Below are 8130 nucleotides of genomic sequence, written 5' to 3'. Positions count from 1 at the left end.
CAACTCTACACTCTGTCTCTCTATCTCTCCTCTATGCTCCATGTCCAAGCTGTCGATCCCTCCCTCTCTCTCTTCTCTCCCTTTTATATATGTGAAAGATGGTGGAAGGGAAGGTTGCTGGAGTCGGTGTGCGTGGCTTTTACGCAGCCAGTTTCACAGCAACACAAAGACAACTGTGTTTAACGGCTTTTGGGGAATCCTGCGATCAACAGTGACCGAATCTGTCTCCTTGGTAGCGTTCGTGGGCCCCCTGGGCATCTTCTGGACGGTCTGGATCACTGATCCAACCCTGATATTGATCATAGAACGGCCAACCGTGGCCGGTTTTCACGGACGCGCGTTCCTGCGTAAACAGGGTACGCTGTGACGATCGGTGTGCCCCACAGTGTGGTTTTTAGAGAAATCCACCCCGTTCATTCATTTCCTGGCAAAAAACCAGTCAGGAAGGGATATTTTGGTAGAGTTTTCATGCGGTCCAATGATGTTTTCTTCCGTCGTTCATCCTGCGTTTTAACGGTTAAAAACCGATCTTTGTTGTTCTCTGGAATTATGTCACATAGGTTAGGATGATGGGGGGCGTGGGCTTCTTATGGACGGTCCAGATCCGATCGATGAAGCACAGTGATGGCCCATAAGATTCCTCTGCAGGCTCTGTTCTTGCGTAAACAGAGAAAAAATGGATTTCTTCCGCTGTGCTACTGGTGGGGCCCATGATTAAATTCAGTTGGGAAATCCACACCGTCCATTGAAATCCTGGCGAAAATCCAGTCAGGAAAGAGTAGTTTTGGTAGGTTCTTGTGTGGCCCACTGTACTAACTCAATTTGTCGTTCATCTTACGTCTTTTGACGATCCACGTTCATACATGTGTATGGTTCTAAAAGTCCACCTAGGTGAGGGTATTCCCTACCCCAGAGACACAATGGACGACTCTGATCATCATAATGGATGATGGATGGGCCTCACAGCGATCAACCGGTGGACGTGCGTCCGACCGCTGGTGTGGAAGATGATTTTAAGTCGGTCAGCACACACTGACCGACTTCATAGGATGCGGTGTACGTTGAGTGCACCTACGCACTATGCACTGGCATTGCTAGTGGGATCCACTCGTGATGTTCATGATAAATCCGCTCCGCTCATTTGAATTTTCAGCTTATTTAACCTGCTGAGATCATAATTGAAGCATATCCGGATGCCAGGTGGGCCCTAAATCAGGATTTAAAGGGGCTGATCTGTCCATTGGGGTACTTTCACAGGGATCCGGGAGCTGATATTCAATGTGTACGGTTAATTTATGGTCTTCAGGCCAGGTATGAAGTTTGGAGCCGTTCGGATGGTGGGAACCCTGTGATCTTGCATTATGGACGTCTTTCAGGCCTGTTTAAAGTGAGTGGCTGGAATTTCTCTAATCTCCGGCGTGTAAATCCTCTATCTTGGTCCCATGGGGTCCCGTCCCATGCCTTTAGCTTCCTTTTCAATCCATGCTCATCAATTCTCCTTGCATCACAAACACGGTTAAATATTGCCTGTTAAAACATTATCATGTTCAAAATTCAGGTAACAACTGGGGTCTAATATATAATATTTGACCCTAAACACAACCCCCAACTAGCATTTTGCTAGTCCCGAGCAAAGTATGCGAAAAATAAATTGAGATTTCTAGGACGATTTATAAGAACTCGAGTGATTTTCGAAAACAATCTAGATACCAGAAGTCTAAGATTCATGAATGTTGGGTATTACATTCACCGATACTTAAGCGCACAGTAGACTCCATAATCATGATCAAAGTATCAATCCAGTAATTAGCAAAAATTTTAAACATTAAGATCCATGAGTGTATAATGTAATCTCCGCATTATCATTAAGGTTCACTTCTCTATTTCGTGATATCATTGGTAATTAATAAGAGAATTCATGTCAACCAAAACCTAAACCCAAAACCTGCCCCATAGATCAACCTACCAACTTGTGATTTTTCCATCGATGAGCAAGGGAATTGAATCCGCACATATAGGGAGCAAACCCATGGTGAAGACCGTTCACCCAATCCGTTTCCGAATGTCAACTGTGGGGAATCGAACCTTCACCTATAAGGAGCAAACCTATGGTGAAGACCATTCGCCTAACCCTGAATATTTTCTTTTTCTTCAATTCTTTTTTTTCTTTTTCTATTGATCATAACGGGCAAATTTTCCAAGCTGGTTCCTTACATGCTTAATGATTACTAAGTTAACCCTTCAATATCAAACTGAAATCTTAATGTGAAAGCGAGATGTGACATGTGAGATCATAACTCAATCAATGTTTACAACTTCTAATTCTGGATTAACAATTCAAACTTAACTATGAAATCTAACAGATACTGAATCCAAGCGTCCTAAATTACCAACATCACGTATCTTGAAATTCCAAGTGCCCTAGATGGCGTCAAAATCACTTTGAATTCACAAGAAAGTCCAGAAAAATTAAAAATTTTCACAATTTTTGCTCAAGACCAAGAAAACACTGATTAGGAAACCTAATCTCCCACCCCCAACCTAAAATCTACATTGTCCTTAATGTAAAAGAAATAAGCATGCAATGCACATGGGACAATGAAAATATAAGAGTGATGGAAAGATAGTACCTGGACGAAAGAATCAAGAGGCTTTCCAAAGATATCTACGTAAGAGCGGGTCAGCACAAGAGAGAAACCAATAGAAGTAAAATAAAAATAACAAAAATAAAATTCTACCTACACCACTTTCGCAAGTGCTCTCGATTGCATTTAGCGTATGCAACAAGCCTTTAAACCCCTAGGTTACCCCTAGTGAACGAGTTGTAGTCTCGTGAGGGTTTGTAGCAATGTTACCCACAAACATTGAACTAACTAACTAGGAAAATGAAACGGAATGAAAAGCTGAGCTGGCTCACAGGAGCGTTAAGTTTACCATCTATCCTAAAGTAGTATAAAACAAACTACCCTAGTCCTATGAAAAGAGGAAACCTACCTATACCTTCATCAAACTAGGAGATCAATCCTGGTAAACAGGATCAGTCAAAGGTATGGACATATCCTCTGAATCAAATTTCTCGACAAATGGCTTTAAGCGATGTCCATTTACTTTAAACTCCTTGCCATTGTTAGGATCTCTTATCTCAACGGCCCCATAAGGATACGCAGTGACCACAATGTAAGGGCCAGTCCAACGAGATCGAAGCTTACCTGGAAATAGATGTAATCGAGAATTATATAAAAAGACTTTTTAACCAGGTGTGAATGATTTCCGTAGAATGAGTTGGTCATGAAACTCCTTCATTCTGTCCTTATAAATTCTTGAGTTCTCGTAGGCATCGTTCCAGATTTCTTTAAGTTCATTCAACTGAAGTTTACGTAGCCAGCCAGCGTTGTCTAGATTGAAATTTAATTTTTTAATTGCCCAGTAGGCTCTATGTTCCAACTCCATAGGCAAGTGGCAAGCCTTCCCATAGACAAGTCTAAAGGGAGACATTCCAATAGGGGTTTTAAACGCAGTACGGTAAGCCCATAAGGCATCGGTCAATCGGATTGACCAATCCTTATGGTCAGGGTTAACCGTTTTCTTCAAAATGTGTTTGATCTCCCTATTGAAAATCTCAACTTGCCCACTTATTTGTGGGTGATATGGGGTACTCACCTTATGAGAGATATCGTATTTTTTCATTAAACTCTCGAATGGCCTATTACAAAAGTATGAGCCCCCATCACTAATGATAGCTCGAGGCGTTCCGAATCGGGAAAGGATGTTCTCTTTTAGGAATTTAATGACCGTGCGATGGTCATTGTTCCGACACGGAATCACTTCAACCCATTTAATGACTTAGTCTACAGCGAGCAAAATATATAGATTTCCAAAAGATTAGGGGAATGATCCCATGAAATCAATGCCCCAACAATCAAATGCCTCGATGATAAGAATGGGATTCAAAGGCATCATGTTTCGACGGGACAATGCTCCCAATTTCTGAAAACACTGTCAAGCCTTGCAAAATTCATGAGTGTCCCTGAACATACTGGGCCAATAAAAGCCACACTGCAAAATCTTGGCCGTGGTCTTTTTAGCAGAAAAGTGACCACCACAAGCCTGTGAGTGACAAAAGGAGATGACACTGATGCTCATCGTCTGGCACACGTCTCCTTAGGATCTGGTCTGGGCAATATTTAAACAAATATGGATCGTCCCATAAAAAGTTGGGAAGAATTTCTTCTTATCTTGCGCAGTCCACTGTGTCGGTATAGAACCTGTGGCAAGATAATTAGCAATATCAGCGAACCAAGGTGAATGAGAGACTCTAAACAGTTGTTCATCAGGGAACATGTCATTGATATGGGTCGCCTCAAGGGAATCAGAGGTATTAAGGCGAGGAAGGTGGTCGGCCACTACGTTCTCTACTCCCTTTTTATCTTTAATCTCCAAATCAAACTCTTGGAGTAAAAGGATCCATCGTATCAGGCGGGGCTTAGAATCATTCTTAAAAAGAAGATACTTAAGTGCCACATGATCTATGTAGATAATGATCTTGGATCCAATCAAGTAGGACCTAAATTTATCCAAGGCGAACACTACGGCTAAGAGTTCCTTTTCCGTAGTCGAGTAGTTCACTTGGGCAGGATTTAAAGTCCTACTCGTGTAATGAATGACGTAGGGCTTCTTATCTTATCTCTGACCTAGAACCGCTCCAAGAGCATAATCAGAAGCATCGCACATAAGTTCAAAAGGAATGTTCCAGTCGGGTGGTTATATGATGGGTGCACTAGTCAACATGCCCTTAAGCTGAGTGAAAGCTTCCTGACATGGCTCAGTCCACTCGTATGGTGCATCCTTTTGAAGTAGATTACATAAAGGATGAGAGATGAGACTAAAGTCCTTTATGAATCTTCTATAAAACCTAGTGTGTCCTAAAAAGGATCGCACGTCCCGTATGTTCTTGGGTGGAGGTAGGTTAGAGATAAGATCAATTTTTACCTTATCCAACTCGATTCCTTTGGATGAGATAATATGTCCAAGGACAATTCCCTTATGAACCATGAAATGACACTCTCCCAATTAAGTATCAATTTCTTTTCTTCACATCTTTTCAGCACACATTTAAGACTCTCTAAGCACTCACTGAAAGATGAACCGAAAACAGAAAAATCGTCCATGAAGACCTCTAGATATTTCCCCACCATGTCAGAAAAGATACTTATCATACATCGCGGAAAGGTGGCAGGGGCATTACATAATCCAAATGACATCCTTCTGTAGGTAAAGGTGCCGTGGGGACATGTAAATGTGGTCTTTTCCTGATCCTCGGGAGCGATTTCAATCTGATTGTAGCCCGAATACCCGTCAAAGAAACAGTAATAGGAATGACCAGCTAGCCTTTCCAAGATTTGATCAATAAAGGGTAAAGGAAAGTGGTCCTTCCTCGTGATGGTATTCAATGCACATTCTCCAACCAGTAGTAATTCTTGTTGGTACGAGTTCATTATTGGCATTGGCTACGATGGTGATCCCAGACTTCTTAGGAACCACCTGAGTTGGACTCATCCATTGACTATCGGATATGGGGTATATGATACCCACATCCAATATTTTAAGAACCTCAGCCTTAACCACTGCCCTCATGTTTGGATTTACTCTACGTTGTGATTGCCGAGCGGCTTTCATATTATCCTCAAGATATATGCGGTGAGTACAAATTGAGGGGTCGATTCCCTTGAGGTCTGCTATTGTCCATCCAAGGGCTCCCTTATGCTCAATGAGAGTAGATATAAGCATACTCTCTTGTTCTTTCTCCAGGTGGGTAGAGATCACCACCGGGTATGTCTCATCTTGACCTAAATAAGCATATTTCAAATCAGAGGGCAAAGGTTTTAGGTCAAGCTTCGGCGGCTTGAGGTTAGACGGTAAAGGCACTACATCAGTTTGGGGCAACTCTTCAAATTGTGGCCTCCACCGGTTAACTTCAAGTACCGGTGCAGTATCAAGCAAGGCACACGTCTCCCTAATCATGTCATCATCAAAATCATGGGAGTGGGCCAGGCATGTCTTTAGAGGGTCAGAGGATAAGGTCAGAGGTGTCGTATCTTCCACTAAAGAGTCAATCATGTTAATGTCGTGGAAATCGTCATCATCCTCTAAGTTTCTGCTGTTATTGAAAAAGATGTTTAACTCCAATATTATATTTCCAAAGGACATAGTCATGACACCATTCCTGCAATTGATAATTGCGTTTGAAGTGACAAGGAATGGGCGACCAAGAATGACGAGAATCTGAGTGCTCATGTTATTGATGGGTTCGGTGTCCAGGATGATAAAATCTACAGGGTAGTAAAATCTATTAACTTGGACCAACACATCCTCAATTATCCCTCTTGGTACACGAACAGAGCGATCAGTAAGTTGTAGTGTGGTTAGGGTGGGTTTTAATTCACCTAAACCTAACTGTTTGTATACCGAGTAGGGAATCAGATTGACGCTCGCTCCTAAGTCAAGAAGTGCATGATCAATTCGATGGTCCCCGATTACACATGATATGGTTGGGCTATCGAGATCTTTGAATTTTTGTGGCACATCTTGCTTTAGGATGACACTCACTTTCTTGGTCAAGAAGATCTTCTTTTGAATACTCTGCCGTCGTTTGGTCATGTATAAGTCTTTTAGGAATTTGGCATATGAAGGTATCTGTTTGACAACATCAAGTAGAGAAATGTTGACCTTCACTTGTTTCAACACCTCTAGGATATCCTGAGAGTTAGAGAGGTTTTGGTGCGACCAACCGTTGAAAAAATGGAGCAACTAGCTTTTCTAGAAGTTCCGGTTCTAATTTTTGTGGGGCCTCACTAGATTCATTATTGTTGTCCTCTTTTGGTTCTTGAGGCTTTTCGGGCCTAACCGGAAGGGTTTTATCAATGATCTTCCCACTCCTAAGAGTGGTGATGGATTTAGCGTGCCCCATTTGATTTGAAGAGCTGAGATCACTTATCTCGTATTATAGTTTAGGATTGAGGAGTGGTTGTGCAGAAAGCATCCCTTTTTCTATAACCGTCATACGTGAATTCATCTTTTGCATAAAGTCTCGCATTGCCTGGGTCAGCTCTTGTATGGAATTTTGAACCGGTTCTTCTTGATGTTTCCCCTGATTTGGATTTTAATTGAAGAAACCTTGAGGGGTAGCAATTTGTCCATTTATCCAACTAAAGTTTGGATGATTTTTCCAACCAGGATTGTACATATTAGAGGTTGGTCCATTGAAAGGTCTTTGATAATTATTTACGGCATTAGATTGTTCATTTAGCACTTCTCGAAAGGCGGATATCGTAGGACAATTTTTAGTTGTATGAATGTTGCAATCACATATACCGTAAACACTTTCATTAACCTTATCCTTCTTTCCTTCCATGGCCTCAACTTTTCTTATGAGCGTAGTCACTTTATACTTGAGATCATCCTCTTCTTTCAAGAGATACAATCTGCCTTTCTCCTTAGATTGAGTTGGCCTAAACATGGTGTTCAATTTTGGGTAATAGTCCCATGATTGTGTTTTTCAGCAAAACTATCGAGGTAATCCCATACCTCGTCAACATTTTTATTAATGAATTCTCCATTACACATTGTCTCGACCATTTGGCGGATGGAAGATGTCAGTCCATCATAGAAAAAATTTATGATGCGCCACGTTTTAAAGCCATATTGTGGGCATGAACTGACCAAATCCTTGAACCTTTCCCAACATTGGTAAAATGTTTCATCGTCCTTTTGGGTGAAGTTCATGATTGCTTTTCTAAGGGTAATCGTTTTATGATGTGGAAAAAATTTCTTTATAAATTCCCTTTACATATCATTCCATGTGCCAATGGATTTAGGACGCAGTGAATGTAACCACGTCTTAGCCTTTTACTTTAAAGAAAAAGGAAAGAGTCTCAGCTTGACTGTGTCCTCAGACACATTTTAAAAATATAAAGTGGCTATGATCTCTCAAATGTAGATATGGTTCTTCAGATTCAAGCTCATGAAACTTAGGAAGGAGTTGGATAACCCCTGGCGTTATGTCCATATGTCCTGTATTTTCGGAAAAAATCATGCATGAGGGCATACTCACCCCCGCTGGTTGTAAATAAT

General features: G+C 41.4%; 1 non-coding gene across 1 annotated transcript; it reads left to right on the top strand.

Moving 5' to 3' along the window:
• Nucleotides 1–7693: 7693 nt before the first annotated feature.
• On the top strand, nt 7694–7800 carry LOC131241694 (small nucleolar RNA R71). The gene has a single exon (XR_009169250.1). It is a non-coding gene; the product is annotated as a small nucleolar RNA R71 (small nucleolar RNA).
• Nucleotides 7801–8130: the final 330 nt, after the last annotated feature.

Source organism: Magnolia sinica, chromosome 3, assembly GCF_029962835.1.
Source record: "Magnolia sinica isolate HGM2019 chromosome 3, MsV1, whole genome shotgun sequence".
In the NCBI taxonomy this organism is placed as follows: domain Eukaryota; kingdom Viridiplantae; phylum Streptophyta; class Magnoliopsida; order Magnoliales; family Magnoliaceae; genus Magnolia; species Magnolia sinica.
The sequence above is the reverse complement of the archived record's forward strand: the minus strand, read 5'-3'. Positions and strand labels throughout refer to the sequence as shown.